The sequence below is a fragment of the Phaenicophaeus curvirostris genome, chromosome 1 (assembly GCF_032191515.1).
Source record: "Phaenicophaeus curvirostris isolate KB17595 chromosome 1, BPBGC_Pcur_1.0, whole genome shotgun sequence".
Taxonomy (NCBI): domain Eukaryota; kingdom Metazoa; phylum Chordata; class Aves; order Cuculiformes; family Cuculidae; genus Phaenicophaeus; species Phaenicophaeus curvirostris.
Window position 1 is genome coordinate 103,777,468 of NC_091392.1, and position 23,138 is coordinate 103,800,605.

Genomic DNA, 23,138 nt, shown 5'->3' on the forward strand with positions numbered 1-23,138 from the left:
TGACCTTGTTCACCTCCAGATGGTTGCACAGGTAGACAAACCTCCATGTTTCGACTGCACAAGTCGAAAGAAGCCTGGGTGAGAGTGTGTAGCACATGGATCTGGGGCATGACACCATGTCTATGTGCATCTATGACTATGTGTGTCAGCACATGTGTGCATATGTCTCTGTATATTTCCCAAAACCTGGGCTCCCTCCCTGCATCTGCTTGTGTTGGATAACAGCAGTTTACAGTGAAATACTGATAATCTCTGCTAATGTCTTTTTGTCTACATTCTACAATGATTTAGTTGTGTTTCAAAGTAATTATTTCACTATTTTTATGCTGTAAACCTATATTTTTTTAGAGAAAAAATGTTCTAGGAGCAAATAGTTTCAAAATGTATCATCAAGAGGATTTTTCCATGAGACATTTCTATCATCAGTTGCTTGGTTACTGGATGACTTAAGGTGGTTAACATGCTCCTTAAAAGCTAGACACACTAAACATATTTCTGCTGCAGACTTTGGATGTTTCTGTTTTGTCCTAAGCAAATCTGGTATTAAAAGACTGGCAAATTTTCAAATATTGATTGTGTTGTTGGCGACTGTAAGTTTGACTCTTCTAGAGTAAAGATGTCCATTTGAAAAATGGAAAAAACATAGGGATTATTGGCCCGCTAGCTTTCATCTATCATTATTTGCTGCCACTAGCTATTCAGTAATCAAATAAATACCCTAGAGCAGTGAATGTAAATCTACTTTAGGAATATCCTTAAAGGCTTCTAAGCTTAAATAAGAATTGAAAGGTAAGTCTTGAATAGAAAATTGTCTAGTTGTAATGTTTTGATTCAGAGTTGCTACTTCATCTGATATTTGTCATACTTTAGGTAAATGAAACTATTTCTATATAGTGTTGAATCTGGTCTTATCTTAGAAGTGAACTAAATTAGATGAAGCTCAGTTTCAGTTTAAACAATTATAAGTTCTCAATCAATGCTTCAAGTTTAATGTGACTTAACAAAGGCAGAATAAATGTATTTTATTTATTCAGATAAATGTTTTTGAGTGACCTCAACTGGAAAAATCTAGTAAATATGTTCCAAAATAAGTGTTACAGATGTTGCTGCATGGGCAAGTGACTGCAGGATAAGCAAGCTACAGATTGTTACTTCAGTTACGGCAATCACTCCTTAGAAAAATTAAGTTTTTATTTTAACGCTAATTGGTTTTCCAAGTACTGAAGTCAGTGTAAAATGGCATGTTTTGGTACAAGGAACAAATCAATCCTCTCCTCTCTGAGATTGTACAGCTGAGATGCATAAGAAAAGTGTATTCACAGCATAGGTTACAAAACCATTGTCTCAGGAAGGTAAGAAATGTTTGGTACAGGTAGGGTGTTGTTTAGCTACTCTCTTTCATCAGTGTTAATCTTGTAGAAGCAGTAATATTTCTCACAGAAACAATTTTTCCTCTCATTGATTATGTGACATTTGGGGAACAAAGATAATAATTTCTTAAAATTGTATCATGTTTTCCATCCAAATGATTCCTTAGCTTTTCATCATTTATATACTGCGTTGTGATATAAACATCTACAAAAACAGGTGCCTAAGGTAAAGGACAGAAATAAAAGCAGAGATTTACACCTCCTTTGCAAAAGACTACAATGGCTTTGTATTTGTTCTCTAAGCATCTGTGGTTCTTGTTGGCTGGTATGGGGAGCGATTGACATCCTTGGGAAAGGAGTGGAGTTTTACATACTTGTGAAAAAATGCTCTCCAGTCATGACTGAAATCCTGTGACTACTAAAAAGAGTCACAAAAGTCTCATTAAATATATTAAAAAAAAGACTCTTATTATGCTAGTTTGTAGCATGTTTACCTGGAAGTGTATGTTGGCTGTCAACAATTGCCCTTCTAGGAAGCGTGTCAGTCTGTGCCTGTGGAGGGGAATTCCTCCACGAAGCCTGGAACCAATAAAACCAACCTCTGCTTTGGCAGGAGACCCTATTCCCCCTCCACATCCTGGGCTGCGAGTCCCCCCAGGGATTAACTGTAGCTGCAGCTATGTTAGGATTTCTTATCTTCAAAGTGCTGCAACATGCTGAAATTATTTCCTCATGGAAACCTTTTGCTTCATCACACCTTCTCAAGCATATTTGCTAGAGGTTTCTTTCTCCCTTTTATGGCAGCTGAAACATTCAGAACTTAGCTAGAAATAATTATCTTTCATCTTTAAAGCATTCATTATAAGTCTGTTTCCAAATCTTTCTTACCTTTCTTCCTATAAGTGTGTTGCATTACCTTTTTACCCACTTTCCTTTCCTGATGGCATTGAAAACCAATAGAAAATATTTATTGATATTTCAAATGTAAAATATATAAAATGTAAAGCAACTGGGCTTAGTTTATAATTTTGGTACATCACATATTTTCTATATATATATGCGTATGATGGTTTCATAACAGAGTTGGCAGATTTGGTAACTAGCTGCTTGGGTGAAGGAGCCTTTCTTAATTTTCAAGGACTTCCACTTGTTTCTCATTAGCAAGTGTCACTGCTGTGTAAATATTTAGGGGAAAATATACTGCAATTCCCATGCAAGGAGAATTTTTTTACTTCATCACAAGTGTGTTAAAATAGGTCAATAAATCTGCCTGAACAGATGCATTGTTTCCCTGTTATCCTCTAACAAGTAGTTTTCTTTTCAGGAAAATGGTGGTGTTTTACAGGTTGTATACCGACAAATATCTTTCAAAATGATTGCCATCTTCTATTGTCAATAGTACAACTGAGGTTACCAGCTTGCTTTCAGGAGGTTATTTCAGGAGAATATCCATTTCTGCTGTTCTCCTTAGATCACTGGGACATAGCTTTCGCAATTCTCTTCTGCAGAAGAGGATATTCAGCTGCTTCTTCTGATTGTAAACTGCTAATTATAAAAATAATGCCAAAAATTATTATTTCAATAACGGTCACACTCCTGGAAGTTAAAAGAAATTGGTCTGATATAGTTTCAAGTGTGTTAATGAGGCCACAGAAAGCAGAGGGAAGTTGTTATTTGGGCATATGTATGCTCATGCGTGCACATTTGAGCATAGTGAAACATAAATAAAGCAACAGGAGGGCTAAAGAAGGTGTATAACAAGAGAATAAAGGTCAGATTTGGAAATGTGCATTTGTTCATGCCCTGCATGAAAAAAAAGGATAATTTTGGTGGTTATTTTAATAAAGACCTTTAAGAAATTTAGCATTTTATATTTTTATTTTTAACTGTTATGAACAATAAAAAACCAACAGGCGTCGCAAGCTCACTATTCCATTCGATCTACTCTGAATCATTGGTGTAGAGTTTGTTACAATTTTATTTTAGAGACTAGACTTTAATGAACACATTTACCTGTAAATCCTCAGAAAATTAATTATTCATTCAAAATGAGTGGAAGTTTGGTAGCGGAGTCTGTATGTCTTATGTACGATAAAGGGATTGAATTCCAGCTTTAACTTACATATGAAGCTTCAGTTGGCACTTCCACAATGAGCACCCTGAATTCTGTTTGATGTGTATATCGATGTCCTTCAAATACCACAAGCCAAGAAAAACACTGTTAACTGCCAGTTTTTGAAACTGTCTAACGCTGGTTGACTGATTAAAGGAAGCTTGTCTACATACTGCTATCATTTATGCTATGTAAAACTTAGCCCCCTTTTCACTCCCCATTTCCAATTATCCACCTACCCTATTCGACTGCAAAAGGATGAACATAGAAATTCCTTTCACAGCATATGAGTGGCATATTTTTTTCAAATATTGCTATGAATATTGAGAAGCTCTGGCAGCACTGGATTATATTTGTACTCCTAAGGATGATGGGTATGGCTCATTTCTTATATGCAGTATATGTTAATTCTTACTTTTGTTTGTCATATTTTATGTTCTGTAAATGGAAAATTTAAATAGCGAAGAAAAATCTAAACTGAAACAAAAAGTTATAAAGGACTGAATTGTAATCAGTACAATACTAGGCAGAATTTAAGATCATCGTGACTGCAAATGAATTTTTGCTTTGTGTCTCACCAAAAAGACAGTCTCCACCAGTATAATGTGAGCCTTCAAACACCATTCTGATATGATTTTTTTAAGACATGGCTTAATGAAAATAATACTGCCTTCTGAATAATACTCCCTTCTCCACAGTAGGGCTGGTCTAAGCTTGGAAGATTTGATATAAAGTGGAAAATAATCATTTATGTGGAAGGAAAAGCTTGTGGATAAGAATTTAGATATATAATTTTAAGTAGAAGAGAGGATGATATTGCATAGGGTGCTATCCGCATAATAGGAAATTAGAGGTTTTGGCACTTTTCAGAATGTGGGAATTTGAAATGTGCGTTTGTCACAGATATTGCCCCCTTCTCAAACATCAGACTAGGCTTCAACTGATGCCATATCTTCCACATTCAGGGAGCCTTCCCTCCAAGTACAAGCTTGCTGACTAGATAAAACATGACATAAAGGCAGTGTGGGTAACACATTTGAAACACCATCACAGTGCACATGAAATATCACAACATTTAGAGAATCACAGCATTACATTGGGAAAAGCTTAGTGGAAGTCTGTGGTTGTGGTGTTTAAGAGTGAAGCTCAGCAGGCTGAGTTGTTCATGTTAGATTTTATCAGCTGGAAGTTCTTGTTAAGACAGTAAATATTCTTCCTTTTCAAACAACAAAAGAGAAAACTTTCTCATGTAAAATATCTGTAGAGGTAAAGGGCAGAAGGGCCAATTAAACATCTTTCACAGCTGTTTAATAATGCTGTAATTGTATTTTGGAATATTTTGGTGAACTGAAATAACTGAATTCACATCTGGTATTTTACTGGTATTTTTAGAGAAGAATTTTTTTTTCCTAGCATGTGTTTACAACGTTTGTAGCATTCATCAAAAACAATAAGGTATACATACTCCCTCTTAACGGAAATTTTGTTTGTTTCCTGAAGTCACTATCAACATGTCAATCATGTACACCAGATATTTGCCCTTTAAGAATAAACAAGTATTTTCTACCTCAATGATATAAAGAGTACTTGGAGAAAGCTTGAGACCAAAACAAATTATGAAGATCATTGTGAAATAACTGCGGGCCTCCAAAGACATGTTGCTCTGTGAAATTAATTACAGCCTTCACAACAGCCATTCACTGAAGGAAGTTAATTTTAATTTTACCTTCTGTGAAATTTTCATGTACTCAGACAGATGGACTTCTGATGCAAGAGGCATGAGATGAGGTTAACGAGAGAGGGAGTGAAAATAGTCCATGAATGACTCTATGTTAGAAGGTTAGTCACAACACAAAAAATGTTAAAAGCTGTCTAGAGTCAAAAGAAATGTTTCTTTTTCTCTGTGCAACTGATGAAAACCACACTAAAGCCACAAACTTGATATGCAGCAACAGCAGAATGCATCTCTAAACATATGAAAGGCACTAGGCTGAAACTGGACAAAGCCTTTCACAAGTCTCACCTTTCAGTTTATTCTCAAGGGGATTGCTGTTTCAGAAACTGAAAGATACTTTTCCATATTAAAAAGGCCTTTTTTAACTAGTGCCTTAGTTTATTGTCAACTCATTCAAGTGATGCCCAATAGAGCAACAGAATTTTATTTGGAAACCCACTTAGGGCTTAACAGTTTTGGCAGTATAACTTTCCTCTGGCTTTGGGAGATTTTCCTACAGCTTTTTACCATGTAAATGTGCCCACTGAGTGATTCAGTTAGAAATTTCCATGAGAATATGCCTTGACAGTGAGAGCCATAGCTATGACCCAGCATACACTTTCACACAGGACGGGCTGAAAAGCTTTCTGGGAATCACTAAGCATTCTAACCGATTATTTAAATCTTTTCCTTTCTGCATTAAGTTTTCAAGGTGAACATATGTCTCTAAGTATACCTAGCTCTTTCAGCCACTAGTGATTTGAAGCCATTTTCCCACTGATATTATCTTGATTGATACACACTTAGAGCTTTTCTCACATAGAACTTTAATGACATTTTCCCTGCTACTCATGCTTGTCATACTTTGTTCTTAAACAGTAGGAAGTCCGTGGTTTATTCCCTCCAAGATATCAGCCTTTCTATCATTACTTTCTATGTAGGCCTGAAAAATCTCTATCATGCTGTCTGATATTTTAATAGAGACCTGTTTCTTCTAGTTGATTAATTTTGCTATGCTTTCAAGATGTTAAATGCTACTGAGCTCCTATGTAACTTGACAGGATCTATGTATTTAAAAGTGGTTAGAGTTTTACTAACTTCTTGACTTCTGGTATTCTAGTTGTATCTTCTTACACAGAACTATTTATATGAGTAAAGTTTTCATGGATGAGAATTTCAGGGACTGAATCCTTTGGGAACTGGCAGCTGTGGATGCAATTATGTGAGGAGGGATGGGCAGCTAGAAGAACTGACAGACTGAACTGGTTGAGCACTGCTGAATGCAGCAGACAAAACTGAACATTTGAATTGAGGTCACAATGAATTGTCTGGAAAGGGATAGAGAAATTTATTTTGAAACCAACTGATTAAGAAAAGGAGAAGAGGTTTTGTTAAGGATCCTTTATTTAGTAAATTTGGAGTTTGGACTACAAGAAATTCCTGTGAAAAAGTCTGACAGCTTTATTTAATATTTCATAATTGGAAAGAAATAACTGATATTGGCTGAACAGTAATTTATTCGCCATGTTATAAGAACTGCAAAAATATTTTTTGTTGTTTTGATTTTGGTTGGGGATGGTATAGACCAACTGAAAAGAATCAGCATAAACTTGAGAACCTGGTATTTCAGATAGTCTTCAAGCGAATCTAAATAAAGTAAACCAATATAACTAAGTTGCTGGCTGAAGATGAGCTCATTTTACTATTTGTTCTTCTGGAAAGCTGTACTTTTCCATTTCTGATGGTTTTCCTGCTGTTTTATTTCCCACCAGCATTATTTATCCAAATCTATACCACGGTGTGGCCTGTATCGTACATAACTTGGCTACTTGTGTAATTCTGTGCATGTATATATCCTTAAAAGTAAATCAGAAGCTGCTGCTTAATTTATTTGAGGCTGAGAGGATAATGGTAACAGTCTATAATGTCTATAATGACAAAGGCCACTCTGAAGTATGAGAAGGAGGAAGCACATTATAGTATATTCCTTTCATTGTTATTCAGATATAACCAAAAGGTGTCTGACTATTCTCTGAAGATGAGTATTTAGATATGTTCAGTTTAAGTATTTCCCTTATCAGCCATTTTGGCACATCATTCGTTTCGATCTTACATAGTTTTCAGCCATGCATGAATATTCTCTTTCTTACTGTTACTGAAATCACTGCAGTATTGGTCAGCAAAGTGAAGCTTTCCTGAAACTAACTTGAAGTATTTAGATTTTAACTTGCAGGACCCACAGGTTAAATCCTATATGCATGAATTTCAAAGTTTAACTCAAAGATCTGCATATATTCAGCCCTAGTTCTTCTTCAGTCCTTTACAGAAGTGAAATTAGTGTTCAGGCTCAAGTAGGGAAAGTAAGATCCATCTGCAGTTCAGGTGTGTTTGCTCTATTTTGATCTGGGTTTTTTTGTTAATGTCCAGTTCTTACCACACCAACTTGCAATTCCCATATGCCACCTAACTTGCATTTGATAAACTGTTTCCACAGAAATACAAAATTAGTACATAAGTGACACATTTATACTGATCAAGGCATCTGTTGAAATGTGTTATCATGATGACACATTTATGTCAGTCCAGAGAACTTTGTGAGACAAGATTACATATTTTATAGAGGTTTGAGAGTGACCATAGATGCATCCCATGGCATTGTATATTTGTTTGATTCATTATTTTTTTTATGAGGGGAAACAAAACCTGTGATTTCAGACATAAAGTATAGAACATAGACTGGAGGAAGCTCTGTCTGAGTCAAGGAATTCTGTTGCTATACTCTTTCCCTCAGGAGCTATCCAAAGTTAGAGAGGGGTTCCTGGGACCCAGTCCAAGAAGGATCACAGATACGTTAATTTGTTACTTAGAAAATTAGTTGTACTGCTATGGAGATAGATGCCCACTTATGCTTTCTTGCAATATTAAAAAAAAACAAAAACAAACTATGTGTTACATTCTTCTGGAGACTTATTTTACAATAGTTGTTGCCAAACCATACAACTAATAAAAAAGCGAAGGAAAAAAACATCCTGCTAATGAAAAACTATTCAACGGAATTTTCAGCAATGATGAAGTTTGTACTAATATGTCCAAAGACATAAATTGTGCTTTCAACATCTACAAATTATTAGGAAATTATTATTTCTGTTCTAGGTTTCGTATTCTGACTCCATTTGATTGCTCTTGTTTGGTTAAAAAAAAAAAGCCTTTAACATGAAGAAAATCATGAGCTAACTTGTGAGTAAAACTTTCTTCTCTAATGAACATATGGACAATGACAACTTTTTGCCTTTTTTAATAACAGAAGCTAGATGTCTGTGCATTCGCTCCAGTGGGACATTGACAGTGTTACTATGACAGGAAAGATTTGGAAGCTATTAAAGAAAACTTAAACAGAAAAGAATTTTACCAGTTGGGCTTGGAAGTTTGGTTCTCCTGTCTTTCGTGGATTTTCCAGTCACTGTCTTTGCAACATTTTTTATTTAATATTGTCCATAGGATTTAAGCAATTCTCCTTCAAACCTTCTGAATTCTCTTCCAGTAAACATTTGGCTTCAAACCAAGCCTCGTCTCCAGTGATAAATAATCCAATTCTGTGTAATTGCCCAAGGGTGCTCTGATTTTTTCCTTCTTATTCTTCTGTCTAAAGAAGAGAAAGAAGGAAAATTTAGTTCTTCTTCTCACTATTGCCTATGGCAGCACGTTCCTGCCCTTATGATCTTCATTCCAGGAAGAGTCCCAGTACGATGCCCTTCTTCAAAGCACTGAATTGTTTTGTAGAAACTGAAATTTCTGATTTTCTGTTTCTAAAAGGATAGGTATTTTGCATAATCACAGTTTACTTTGGGCAGACCTTATATTAGAAAAGCAAAATCTAAATGTCTTTTTTTTTAATTGCTAGGAGACAGTATTTTTTTAATATTACAGGTAAAGTTTGAAAGGAATGATGTTGCACATTTTAAGGAATAATTAATTAAAATTAAATTCATAGGTACTCAAAAGTTTGTGAAAAATTATAGAATCATAGTAAATGCATAAAACAGACCTACTAGGTTAGTAAGTCATAACAGTAAGTGTAATTCCTAGCTATATGCTTTAGTGTGCTGTTATAGTAATTCTTCATTAAGACTAAATTACTACAATTAAGTAAACCTCTGTTGAGAGTATTTTGTAAAACCCTGACATGCTAAAGAGTACTGCATTTGTTTTTTATTTTACCGTTTTACAGTTTCCTGAGTATGGTCAATCTGCCATGGGAAACTCACTGTACAGGAGAGTGGAAGAAGAAGAGGAAGAAGAGGGGGAAGAGGAAGAGGAGGAGGAAGAGGAGGAAGAGGAGGAGGAAGAGGAGGAAGAGGAGGAAGGTATGGGTAACTTGATATGTGCAGGAAAGTAGCTGATTGCAGCTAAGGATTACCTTCACAAAAGAGCTTGGGGGAGATTTATAATGTGGAAGAAAGCAAGGAGAACATTTGGAAGAGAATGAAGCTATCTGCACGTCCCTCAGACCATGTTCCTGTTTGAGGAAGTAGCTGGTGGACCTGCTTTTTCCACACCCTTTCCATCCCTGTTATTTCTACTTCAGTAGTATCTGCATATATCCATATTAAACTGCAGCCTCATTCTGCTGGCTCCTGATGAACTGCTGAACAGCCTTCCCTTGCAAATCCTGGCCTAGCAAATAAGGGTGTTTGCTCAAACTTGGAGATACAAACCTTAGAGATTTTGATGTGCCTAGTGAAATTGGTCTCAGGCATTGCACATGGATTTAAAAGGGGAAAGTATTGGGAATGAAGAACAGCAAAACAGAGGTAAAAGAGCTTGCCTATATCATGCAGACTATGTCTTCATTGCTATTTAAAAATAGCGGCACAATTAAATGCAAAAGTAACAGCAACTCAGGTAGGCATGCCTGAATAATCTTCAGGCTGGTGAGCTGTGATAAGTGTGCCTCTGTTTCCCTCATATTCCTTTAAAAAAAAGAACAAAGCAAGTGTTCCTCAGCTTTTCATAAAAAGAATTCTAGCACAATCTGATAGGTTTTGTATGAATCAAATAATATGTATTTTTTGAGAACTGCAATTATAAGAGATCATTGTATCTCCAAGCATAACTTTATCTGACATCAAGCAGCTTTCAGCAAAAGCAGCACAATCTGTAAGATAGATTCAACACCAGAGAGTAAACTAACAGAACAGTATCAGAACACAGTGGTTCATACACCACGGCATCTTATCATATTTCCATCAAAACTAAAAGAGCTAAAAAGGAAAAAAACCAAGGAAAGACAACTCTTATGAAAAATAAGAGGAACAATTATAAAGCAGGCTGATAAAATGAAGCATTCTTTAAAATAAACTACAACACAGAGGGCAGAAGAGATGTGATGAACAGGCTTTTAAGGAACAGACAAGGAAATACAAATGTGCAGTGTTTTGCCCTTAAATTAATTTGTCAGGAGCTTGAATTGGTCTTGTGTATGGTGGGCTTTTTTATTGGAAGAAGGCTGTTTTCACTGAATACACTATGTGTGCATAACAAGTCATCTAAATCAATGTTGTACGTTGTCTTCAGGCAATTATTTTCTCCACTATTTGTCAAAGGTAAGAAGCAAATTCCATGCAGTTTTGAACTGTTATTTTGTTGTAATTATCCCTCCCTTTTGAAAAGATACTGTGATTTATGATGCAAAATGAGTGCTTCAGGGTTACTTTCTGGCATTCATTATGTCAAAGAGAGAAACAATTAAAACCCAGGTACATAAGAGACTGGTAGGTACAAGAATGTGCGGTGCAGCCTGAAATGAATTTGGATACCAAGGATTTATAAATGCAGCCTGTGTATTTGATGGCAGCATAAGATCTATTGACTGCTATCTGAGTACAATGTATGCCTATACCAAAACTTAATTTTAACCTTTGCAAATATTATAGGAACAGTCCTGTAACAAAATGTATGTGTGTGTGCATGCATGTTCACATGTGTGTGCTCTTCACTCCACCAACTAACAAGGTGTCAGACTTTTAGGATACAAGAAAGGTTAATGGTACACTGCAAAGCATGGGTCAGTGGGAAAAATGTTAATATCATTGTTCAGAGATGTGACAAAATGCATACCAATAAAAGATATCTTAAAAATAGGAACTAAATCTGTTCTTAGGGTTATGTTTTCTGAGTTTCTCTGTTTGGAAGGAACTAGCTGTGTGATTTCCTTTAGCATCCCTCAACAATTTTTAAAGGTTCTGGATTACAGCTACTGCAAATCCCACTGGAAATACTGTAAACATACCTGTCATCCACGTCCTAGCCCATAATATCTATACCAGTTTGCTTTCCCACTTGACCTACCCATTGTACAGGTGCAGTCTTACAAGAATAAGGGAGGCCATAGACTTCCTTTCATTGTTTTACTTGAATGTTAGATTGTTCTCCAGTTTGGAGCTTAAGGAAATCAGCTGTATGACAGTTATATTTATTAAAAAAACCATACTTTATTTCAGAAAGAGAAAAACAAAAGTTTTTTTTCTACAGAGGGAAGAATAATGAATAGTTTGAAAACTATTCTTTTGATGAGACTAGATTGCCATTCGTAAGGTAGCACAGCTTGCTTTCTATTGTTGGAACTCTTCACATACAATTTATTTGTTTAGAATTAATGTTTGTTCTAGATCTTAACCAGAATGTATAAGGCAATATACTGATAAAGGCAGTAACTTTTGGCATTACAGCAATTCTGAAACATTCTGCTTTCTTATGCTATTTAATCATAAATGAACAGGCTCATTTTACAAGTAGTTTGTTGAGCACATTCTGTATGGGATTATAAGCCATGCAGGTGGATTACATACAGATGGTTATTTAGCCCTATTACCCTATTCTCTACTCTTCACTGAAGCTGTAATTATTTTAAATTATTAAAAATTTTGTAACTAATAATCCAATATTATCAGTCCCTATGAAATGTGGCCAGATGGGTCTACTAGTTAAATTTTTGCTCATATTCCTCTCTTGCCCAGCATCCTACTTTGATCAACAGTTAATGGGTTTTTACAAATAAGCTCTTCATTCAAGAGACAATGTCTTGGTATCTCTTTCTTTTCTGCACCACTTCATTCTTGTATGTAACTGTCTAAAACTTAGCCAGCACTTCAGGATTCATTTACCTTTCTGTATTTTTTTCTGAAGGAAGATAGGTTTTGCTTTAAATTGCTCCATCTTGCTCTTTTCATAGCCTATTTCACTTAAACTTCAAGTTGAGGCTCTGTCTTTCTCCTGAGATCTTGCCTTGTGCCATGGATCAGAAACATTCATCTTACTATGGATGCTAGCTCCTGATTGAAAAAGGCTTCCTACAGATTTAAATCACTTTATTTAATATATGATTCAAGAAAACAAATTATAAAGAATTTTAACAGGTACTCAATTCTAATTTCTTTGTTAAGAAATGCATCTCTTTTTTCATACACATAATTGAATTCAAAGTCCCTGGAGTCCCATCATAATAAAAATTTCTTTCAACTAAAGACTTACTAATCAAAGCTCAAAGAATTAGGAACAATGGAAGCCTTTAACACTGGAAGACAGAGGTCAGTTTTAATTATTTGGCAATATTTTTCATTTTTTCATGGGTAGAGATGTAGATGAAAATTCAAGTAGAAAATGAATTTCGAAATTCACCAATGTTTATACAATGATGAAAACTGAGCTTGAGTGTTGTTTTCCAATCCAAGATTATATACATATATACATACACACCTGTCCAAACAAATGAGATTTCCCTCCCAGTTTGTGTGTTCACAAGTCCTATCTGCATGTAGTTCCCTCACTTTTCTTATATGATGAGAAGTTCCAGTTCACATTGGTAATGTTTTATTGTGTATCACAAATGAGAGCCCAAAAAAACTAAAAGTGAAGGTATGAGTCGCTGAAATATTTACTTTGTCAGCATGAATAACATCTGTACTTGCTGCTTCAATCTTTCAACCAGCATTTGACCCTCATTTTCTCCCCTACTTCTACTGATTATGAGTTATTATTTAAGCTCTAAACACAAAAGCCTATTATGCTTTTTGACCTTGTTTATTCATGTATCTTCTATATCAAGGTCTTGCACTTACCTGTCCTCTCATAAATTAAACTGGATTTCATTATTATCAGATTATCATTATCAGATTGTCATTATTATCAGAAATATAGCTACAGTTCTACTAACTTTTTGGCAGGAATAAAATAATCCATAATGAAAAAATCAAACTATTTGCATGAAAGACACTGGTTTACCACCTTTGCCTTTTAGATATCATCCCATGAATTTGTTGAAGGTTCTCTTATAACAAGAAAATGAGTCATTTCTACAGAAAAAAAAGAAAATTCTAGTAAAAATATAATATAGCCAGGTAATCCTCAAAATGCAGGATCAGGTCTATGCTATTGGAACTAAGTCTTCCTGCTATTATTATTTCTGGACTTGAAAGTACATCTCCAAAGAGCAGATGTCAATTAGGAGTTATGTTAAAAACTGTAGCTACTGTATCGACTGGAATAGTCTAGGTTGTCATGGAGGTGTACGGCAGGAAGGCAAAAGGAAAAAGAGAATACGTCAGGAAAGTTGTCTAAACTTCTCTTTAAAGATGAAGGAAACGTCCATACACATACATAGAGAGGATGAAGTCATCTGGAGAAAATCTGGGGTAGACGGCTGCTGCCATTGGAGAAGAATCAGAAAAAAGACCAGGTTGACATGGGAAATTTCAGGTGTGTAAACCCAGATGTTTTCAGGCAGGTCTATATTCAATGTATTTCCTCCAGGTATCCTGTGGTTTGGATGTTAGGATACCAGCTTGGTCACTTGTTTGAGCACTTCCAGGCAGAGGTAGCGGGAGTCTAAGTCCTCTCTCTAAGTCTGTCACAGAGTATGTGAGGGGCCCCATGAACTCATTCACCTTGCTTTCCTCCCTGCCTTCTAGCCTCTGAAATGGGAAACACCTAATTAGCATTTAGTAAAGAGATCTGCAAATTGGCTTTAATCCCAAACAAAATTTTTGTATAAGATTTATATCACTAGTTTCACTACTTGGTATTTGAAGGAAGTTTGTATAGTTGATGGTTTCTCAGGACATCTGGTAGCTGTTCTGCTTTACTTGCAATGTGCAAGCAGTCTACTCATAAAGGTTTACCTCTGAAAAAAAATCATCCATTCTTTTTTGAAGTTCCACAGAACAGGTTTGTAATATTCATGTGAATGATTGAAAGCCATCTTTTGAGCATGCTAATGTAATTTCATACATTAAATTGTCTCTTAATAGCAGTAAAATTGTGTTTTCTGTCATCCAGGCTTTATACATTTGCTTTAATAATTATAAAAGCAGTCCATTTTCTAGATAATTGCAAACACTGGCAATTCACATTTAAGTTTATGCATAAGGATATTATAGGTACCGTAAATTTTATGCTTTATGAAAGATGCAAGATTAGTCTGATACATATCTTCTATGTATAGCCATTGATTGATGTGCCAGAGACTAATAAATTTTGTCTGAAGAGATTCACTGCAATCTGATTCCCATTCATTTGCATGTAACTTCATTTATAGCAGTGTAAGAGTGAACTATTTCTCAGTACCATTAAGCTTACCCAAATGTGACATGGAGAAATTAACTCTGGGAAGTGGCAAAGCAAAGGTAAGTAAGCACCAGTGATGGTATTGAGAAGACTCCGGCATATCTACACGTGATGCAACTGATTTGGTAGGAGCTACAACACTCTCCAAAGAATTAGGTATAATTTGAGGATTATAAAGTCAAGGAATACTTTTAATCTTAATCTCTGACTGCTGATTTTTAAAGAGGTGTTATGGTATTATTTATGAAGTATTCAGATGCTATAGTAATGATCAAATCAGAAAAATACAGAGGGAAAGCAGTATTTCTGATTTCAGAGAAGGATAGGACAAAGCACAGCACATAAATCCTAATGACATGTATTGGTCTTAATGATAAAAGAGATCTTGAATAGCTGATCATTATGTGAACACTAACAAACAGAACTCATGGGAGAAAAAAGAAAACTGTGAAAATAACTGTCATATAATTTATGCTAAAATAACTGACAGGTTCACCACAAGCTTTAATATTATTATTTTCAAACTTTTAAATGTTCCATCCTATAACTGTAATAATGTTTTGAAATGGGTTTTATCACAACTTTCCACTGTTTAGGGAGAAAAAGTCCACCTGGAAAAACCATCTCATTTGCTACAGAGGTAGCAAATGAAAGAATCATCCAGAAGACAATTTAGAGCGTTTATACTAGACCTAGGGTATTTTAGCAGCCAAAATCTCATGCATCTCAATACTGAAAGTGTTTAAATTGTACGTTTACAGAAGGCTTACTTGTTTTAGCAGGTTTCCTGTTCACTGTAAACAGTTCAGCAGTATCTACCATGTTCCAAAATATTTACTAATACACAGAACCTGCACACAGGATAGCAATTATAATATAATAACACATTATATATTAACACAATAGTATGTAGACAGGCTGAGAGAGTTGGGCTTTTTCAGCCTGGAGAAGAGAAGGCTGTGAGGTTATCTTATATCGACCTTCCAGTACCTGAAAGGAGCCTACAGGAAAGCTGAAGAGGGACTATTCATAAAGGCTTGTGGTGACAGGACAAGGGGGAACAGGTATAAACTGGAGAGGGGTAGATTTAGATTAGACATCAGGAAGAATTTCTTCACCATAAGAATAGTGTGACACTGCAATAGATTACTAAGGGAGGATGTGAATGCCCCATCCCTGGAGGTTTTTAAGGCCAGATTGGATGGGGCCTTGGATAACTTGATCTAGTGGGAGGCATCCCTGGCCGTGGCAGGTGGGGTGGAGCTAGATGATCTTTAAGATCCCTTCCAAACCTAACCATTCTATGATTCTATGATCCTAAATCTTCATACCTGGATCACATTTTCAAAGTTGAATATATGGTCATGTATATTTCCAATGGTCACTATTGCAGAGAGAGCTACATGCTAATGTTAGCAATTGTATACTCAGTTGTGTCAGGCAGCAAGTTTGCCACCGTACTGTTCTCCCATCTCCTTATTTAACTACTGTGAGTTTTCAAGGCATCTAATTTAATCACAGTGGTCTTTGAGACATAGCTGGCTTTCTTATTATTTGCAAACATATGTATTTCCTGCTTTCATTCGATGAGGTTTTTGTCTTTTCTTTCTTTTTCCTTCCAACCCTTATATAGAATGTTCTTAAACTTGGATAATTCAGTTGTCAATTTTAAGTGTAAATCTCTAAAAATAAGGTCTCTGTTCATTCTTATTGAATTTTATCAGGCTATGACTAGGCAAGGTTTGGGCAACTACTGTAATTTCAGTCTAAGGATCAATTCAGCTTTCTCCATTGTCACAATGACAACAGGGTTAATTAATCTTAATGCAGTAGTTTTATGTAAGGAAACTATTTTAAAATATCTGAAATAGCTATACATGCTCATCCCACTGCAGTTTCATTTGTAACATCATTTGTTTCTATTCAGATAGCTGCTGAATGTGTATCTCATCCTCTTTGCTAGCTTATTTTGATATGTAACAAACAGCCACCACTCACCTTGCTAGGCTGTTCACTGATTTGCATATGTTCATGACTCTTCAGTTCCGAATGAGAGATAACCACATTCATTTGAAGCACCATTCTCCCTGCCTTGTCCTTCCTAAACACATTGTGACCTGTAATTTTTTTTTTCCACATTCTAGTCATACAGCCCTTGTTGCTGGCTTTCAGGATGGCAAGTTAGACCAGATTACCTCTCTATAATGAGAATTTCCCGTTCCTCTTGCTTATTACCTGGGTGTTTAACACCAATGAATAAGCAATTAATTTTTTTTGTTGTTTTTCACCTCTATACGAATCATATGTATTACTCCTGCTGGCACTGTTAGTAGGTGATGTATAAGAATGAAAACAAGAACTGTAGGAGAGAAACCATCAAGTGCAACTTGTACTTAACAAAGCATAAATTGTGGCAAGAATAGACCATGCGATTACTTTAGTGAATCTGAAGGACAAATCTGTGAGAATAAATCCTCTTGCTGTGCCTTTATTCCAGGCCTGCATTTTCCTTGTAGGCTGAAGAACAGCAAAGAAATAGGGTGGTTGTCTGCTTCCCAGGTTCACAAAAGAGGCTATTAAAACTCCTTAGGCTCACAGTTCCTTGGTGTATCAGTACTACGTGACTAGTAACACTGTGGCTATTATAAATGCACTACACAGAGCCTGTCACATAATAAAATTTGGCCCAAACTTCAGAAACCATTGAGCCATCTTTTTTTCTTGTTGGAGGAGTATGTTACAGGCAGGATTTAATGTAATTTATCTAGAGACTCTGCCCCGGTTGTTGCTCTAGAAGTTTCCTTGCACTGGAAAGTAGTCATGACTACAGTGAAGGAATGGGTAAGGAGGCAGCACCTCCTCTAGTACCAGATGAGAAAGGACCTGAAGAAGCAAGGAAACATCAGGGATATGGAGGAACTCCAAAAGTAAAAAAAAAAAAAACAGAAAAATCTTCAGTTAACATACTGCTTATAAACAAAACACTACTTTATGACAGAAATACGTGCTTGAAGTATGAGTAGGAAAGTGTTGTATCCAATTTACACTTAGGGCAGAGAAAGGTGGTGATAATTGTCAGAGATCACACAGTGTGCGTGACAGAAGAAGGAGTCTTGCTTTTCTTTGATAGACTATCATAAGCTGTTAAGAAAAGTGAATCCCAAGAATCCAGTCAACTGATGGAAAAGTAGACCAGAAATCTTTACTTTAAACAAGATAACTCAGCACAAATATCACACATTCACTTGCAGTGAAGTGGTCTGAAATGAGAAGCAGACATGAATTTTTAAGAGGAATTATTCAGCAAGTGTACTTATGAGAATCATAAATAACTCACAAACAGGAAGGAGGGAGTGAAATTAACCAAATCAGCAATTCATCATGAATTATTTGTTCACTTTTAAAGAAGAAAACAAGGACTAGAGTTTCTCCCATCTCAACAGTAAGCTGAAGTGCACTCAATCAGTGCAGACAGCCTGAAGGACTGGAGTTGTAGCAAAACCAGACCTGTGTAAGAGAGATATGCCAGACTGGTTTCTATGTGTGGGACATCAAGAAATACCAAGAAAAGTAGAGAAGAAAGAACTAAAAAGGGGAAAGGTGAAAACAAGCAAATAAACAAATAATACTCAAACTCAGAGTAAAACTCCTAGAATTATTTTCAAAGATTAAGGAGTTTTCTGTTGAGATTTTTTTACCTGACATTTTAGCTCAGTGTTCTTTCATTTTGTGAACTCCAGAAGGGAATGCTCATCCTAAATATGGTCTAAATATCAGAAAGGGTCTTACATTTTAGACAGCTGAAGCTAATTTCCGTCAAAATAAATGTCAGGAAAGGAGATGATGTTTTCTGTATATCTTCTGGCAAGTCCTACAAATGTAATAGCAAAATTTTTTCTACTATCCAGTCTATGTCCATTATCTTTGCCTAACAGTTCTCAGCCTATCTGTACAAATCACTGTGTTACTCACTTTTTCCTGTTCATGTCTCCAGTCTGTTGATTTGGATGTTCATATTATGCCTGCTGCATTGTCCCATTCACTGATGTCCTATGATTCTTAGGCTCATGCAAGCTACCAAGTAATACAGAAGTCTGTTGCCCATGTCATGCTCCTCTAAAAATTAAATAAATAAGAAGTTGATGGAGGCCATCTTTTTCCTAATCTTCCCCTTATATTAACATAATTAAAAATATTTTCTACAGTTACAGCCAACAGTCTGAAAGGGATTCCAGTCTTGACCTAAAGTCAGCAAAAGATGGAGGGTCCCCTACTCATTTTCATGAGTTTTTACCTTTCCAGCTAAAATATGTACTGCATTTTCAGTTTCAGCTTTTAGTCATCAATTCTTTCTCTACTTTTTTCCCCCAGCAGATTAAAGAATCCTTTGTTCCCTGGCGTTTTTTTTCCGTATGCATGTGGTTATAAACCATTATCAAATCACCTTTCAATCTTCTTTTTTATAAGCTTAACAAAATGAGTGCTTTAAATTTCTCACTGTAAGTCATTAAGTCTCCAGGCATTAAATCATTTTTATTACTTTTTTTAGCACCCTTGCCAACATCCTTTAGAAATACGGAGACCAGAACAGCAGAAAGTATTGGAATAACAATCACACAGAGGTAAGCTCACCTCCCTCTATTTCTGTGTTTATATACCCATGATGAGATTAACTCTTTTCCCGCAGTACCACATTAAGGGGTTTGGGAGTCATATATCTACTGTGACCCCTAAATTCCTTTCAGAGTCACTGTTTTCCAAGGCAAACTACTCCATTTTGAAGGCTTAACTGATATTACTTTTTTCTTAGTCTGTCATCTAGCATTTGGTGAGACAGAACGAAACATATTTTGGTTAAAGGGTAGCCATCTGCCAAACACCGAACTCCTGCAATCATTTTTTTTTCATGCCATCAGTCCTGATCTCTTGTCTAATCTTATCAGTAGTTATTTTATATTTGCTTCCATGCAGCTGACGGAAACGTTCTTGAAGTTTCCTGCTAAAAGTTTTCTCAAATCCCGGACAATACAAGTAAGCTGGCAACACAGGCTGGGAGTGGGCTTTGTTTCAGTCATTTACAAGGCATCATCTTACAAATGTCTCCAACCCCCCTCCCCAAATATGTCTTTGCTTTCCACACAGCTAAATGAAGAAAGACAGAACAATACTGCTGGAGGAAGAGGCACAGAGAAATCAGTGGGCTTGCTCACAGTCATGTTCAAAAGCGAGGAATGGGATTCCCATTTCTAGCTTTTATTCTTTGTACTCCTTGCCTAGCCAGTCATAGTCTGTCTAGAATTTCTGCCTCTTTCTCCAATAAGTTTCCCTTCCCCTCAGGAAAAAAAAAAAAAAAGGAAAAGAAAAAAATAAAGAGAGAGAGAGAAAAAGAAAAAAACAAGAGAAAAAAAAAGAGAAATAAAAGAAACAAGACAAACAGTTGCCACTGGTTTGTGTTTGTTCATATAGCTGTCTTTCTAAAGGGAGTATGCTGCCTGAATTAGAACTTAAGGTCGGTAGAAGTTATATGCTGAGATTCTAGAAGATGCTTTAAGTCAACTGTGTAATTAAGTAACTATAGTGTCTCCTTCTGACTTTAAGGAACATTTTGTGTTTGTTCCCCTTAAGAATAATTTGCGTATTTGCTAGTGATTCCTTTTTGATACTCGTGGATTTTTTGTGCACTTGAGTGCCAGGGTCAACAGCAAAATAAGTGTGCTTGGATATAAGGCTGTCAGGAGACAGGTGGATAATCAAGTGTTACAGTGTTAGTGATCTCCTCACAGATAAAGAGGAGGAGTGTAAAGCTTGGGAGAAGAAAGGATCATCTGTCTTAGAGCTAGGTCTGCTGAGAGATTTATGGACAAAAAGGAGAAAAATTCCTGGGAAGGATGAATCATTCAGCGCCAGGAAAGAGGTAGGCTAACCTCTGTGGGGAGATCCTGGAGGAATAAAGACAGAACTCTTTACATGATGGAGCAGATATCCCAGTGGAATTAGAGTACCAGGCTCTGAAACAAAGAGACCAAGGTTAAATTTGATGCTTAAGGCTTCCCCCTTCAGTCTAGACTTCATTGAAACTGTAGGAACTGATTGAGTGTGCAGAAGGTACAGGACCTTGATGTTACACAATAAGCTTGTTTCATAAGTCAAATGGAGTTTCCCTCTCTTCTTCATTCAGCTTCTTTCATGATGTCCCTTTCCACACTCATTTTGTAGCCTACAGTTCTAGACTTTTCCTTCAAGGTCTTTTCCACATGACATCACATCACTCAGACTTCTTGTACCAACATCACTAAGCTCATAGACTCACACTCTTCTCCCATCACACCCTAAGAATCACAGTCTTTTGCACTGAAGCCTGCCATTCCAGTCTCTGTCTCACCCTGTTTTAGCCTGGGATTTTTCCTCTCATACAACAGCTAGACTTTACCTCCTCTGTATTTGATTCTGGGAGGTTTCTTACTACATCCCCCTTGAGCCCATGCTAGGATGTCACTGAGAGAGCTAGAGTGACAGACTCAGTTTTTGGTGCAGCTGCTGGACCAGGCATGGCCTGCATAAGCTTAGAAGACAATAGCAGGGAAAGTCATTCTGGGCCCTGACTGTAGCATTGGTGATGCAGATGGTATCCTTTAGGAATATTTACCTGTTAAAAAATTGAATACATCACCACCAAGCATGTGCAAACAGTCATTACCCTAAGGTGTAAAAAGTTTGAGTAGGTTTTTACAGGGCTGGCAAAAAACAGATCTCTGACAAATGCTGTCTTATGTATCTAATTTCAAGTTGCTGTTCTAAATCATGAGAAAGCTAGACATTTCCAAATAATATTTTTTTAAAAAAGGCATTAGAAAATTATTGTTTTATCTTATGCTGAAAAGGAAAGAAAAAATTTCTTAACAGAATGAGAAAATCAGTTTGCCTGAATTTGCCTGACATTGCAATAACAATTTTGAAACAAGGTAGAATATAAAATGAGTCACATCATCTACTCTGTATAGCCTTCAATATAACTAGCTATTTGAAATTATTCAGGGAACCAGAATTAACACACTTGGCTGCCAAGGAAAAAACTCCAACACACAAATCAATGGTATTTTTCAATAACATCTCTGAATGCTGACCAATCGTGGCTCCATGGCATCCTCCCAACCCAGTGTTGCAATAATATTCAAGTACTAACTCAGAGAGTCATTGATTCAAAAAAACTTCCTGCAATAAACAGGCTTATCTTAGAGCTCTTCTACTCAAGCATTGACAACTCCAAGGCCTGTTTAGTATTTGATACATGTTTTTAACTTCCAAATCTTTATTTATATCACGTAGCACTTCCTTATTTAACAGAGACTAGGGTTTTTTTTCTCCTGGATTTACCATTGTTCTATAACTATGTTTTAACTGCATTTTCTCCTCTGTTAAGCCTTATCTTCTCAAACAGAATTTATATTGATCTAGAATTCAGTTTTTCTTAATTTGCTTTCTGATAGTATTGTGTGAAAACCTGTACACACAAAATTAAGTATGATTATGAAAATGAGCTATCAAGTCTGAGATTTAATTTGTTTAATAGATAAATTTTCATTTTCTTCTCTTAAATTATCCTAACTATAAACAAAATCTCTAATACAAATCAATATTAATAATTAGTTGTAGATACCATTCTTTCTGCAGTTATTCCAACGCTTCCCTCTCTATTCAGGTAGAGTATTACTGATAACTTTCTTTTAAAATATTTAGAGGTTTGATTTACCTGTTGTGATATTTACTCTGAATCTTTATGAAATGATGCCTAAACTTCATTGTACGGAAGTAATATAACAGATACATTCTAAGAAATTCCATGCCTAGGTCACTGCATCAGGCTAGCCATAGAAAAAGCAGTAAATCCAGAATAAATATATTGATCTCAAAGGGTGTACCCGGAGCTGGCAGACTTACATGAGAAAACACCATTTGCCCTATTAGTTTCTACTAACTATTTGTATTTGCCTATGTGATCATAACACCACTCTTGTAGTTTGAAATAAAGTTTCTCAATGTTGATTCTACAGCAAGTTATAAATCTTTAGAGTTTAGGAAGTTTCCTAAGTACTAGGTGTACATTAAAATAACCATTTAAGAAATGCTAGACAAGGAAATAAGAGAAATCAGGTGCATTTTCTAATTTGAAGTCCACTTGGACAAACAAAGAGCCTGACAGCAAATGCAAAAATCAGAAAATGTAGCCTCGTCTATGGTATGGTCTACCAAATATAAATGACAGACCACTTATTTGTATTTTTAAAGGTGTATTGTGCCCATAGATATGGAGAAAGTAATT

The 23,138-nt window shown here is 35.9% G+C and overlaps 1 long non-coding RNA gene across 2 annotated transcripts in view; it reads left to right on the forward strand.

Annotated features, from left to right (window-relative positions):
- The window catches only part of LOC138727808 (uncharacterized), a 63,381-nt gene extending 42,517 nt beyond the window's left edge, over positions 1-20,864 (forward strand). The window contains exons 2-3 of one of the 2 annotated variants that reach the window (XR_011338618.1): positions 19,368-19,440; positions 20,602-20,864. This is a non-coding gene — a long non-coding RNA (uncharacterized lncRNA). Of the gene's footprint in view, positions 1-19,367; positions 19,441-19,960; positions 20,098-20,601 lie in introns of those variants that run through there. The other variant, XR_011338619.1, reaches the window with a different exon arrangement.
- Positions 20,865-23,138: the final 2,274 nt, after the last annotated feature.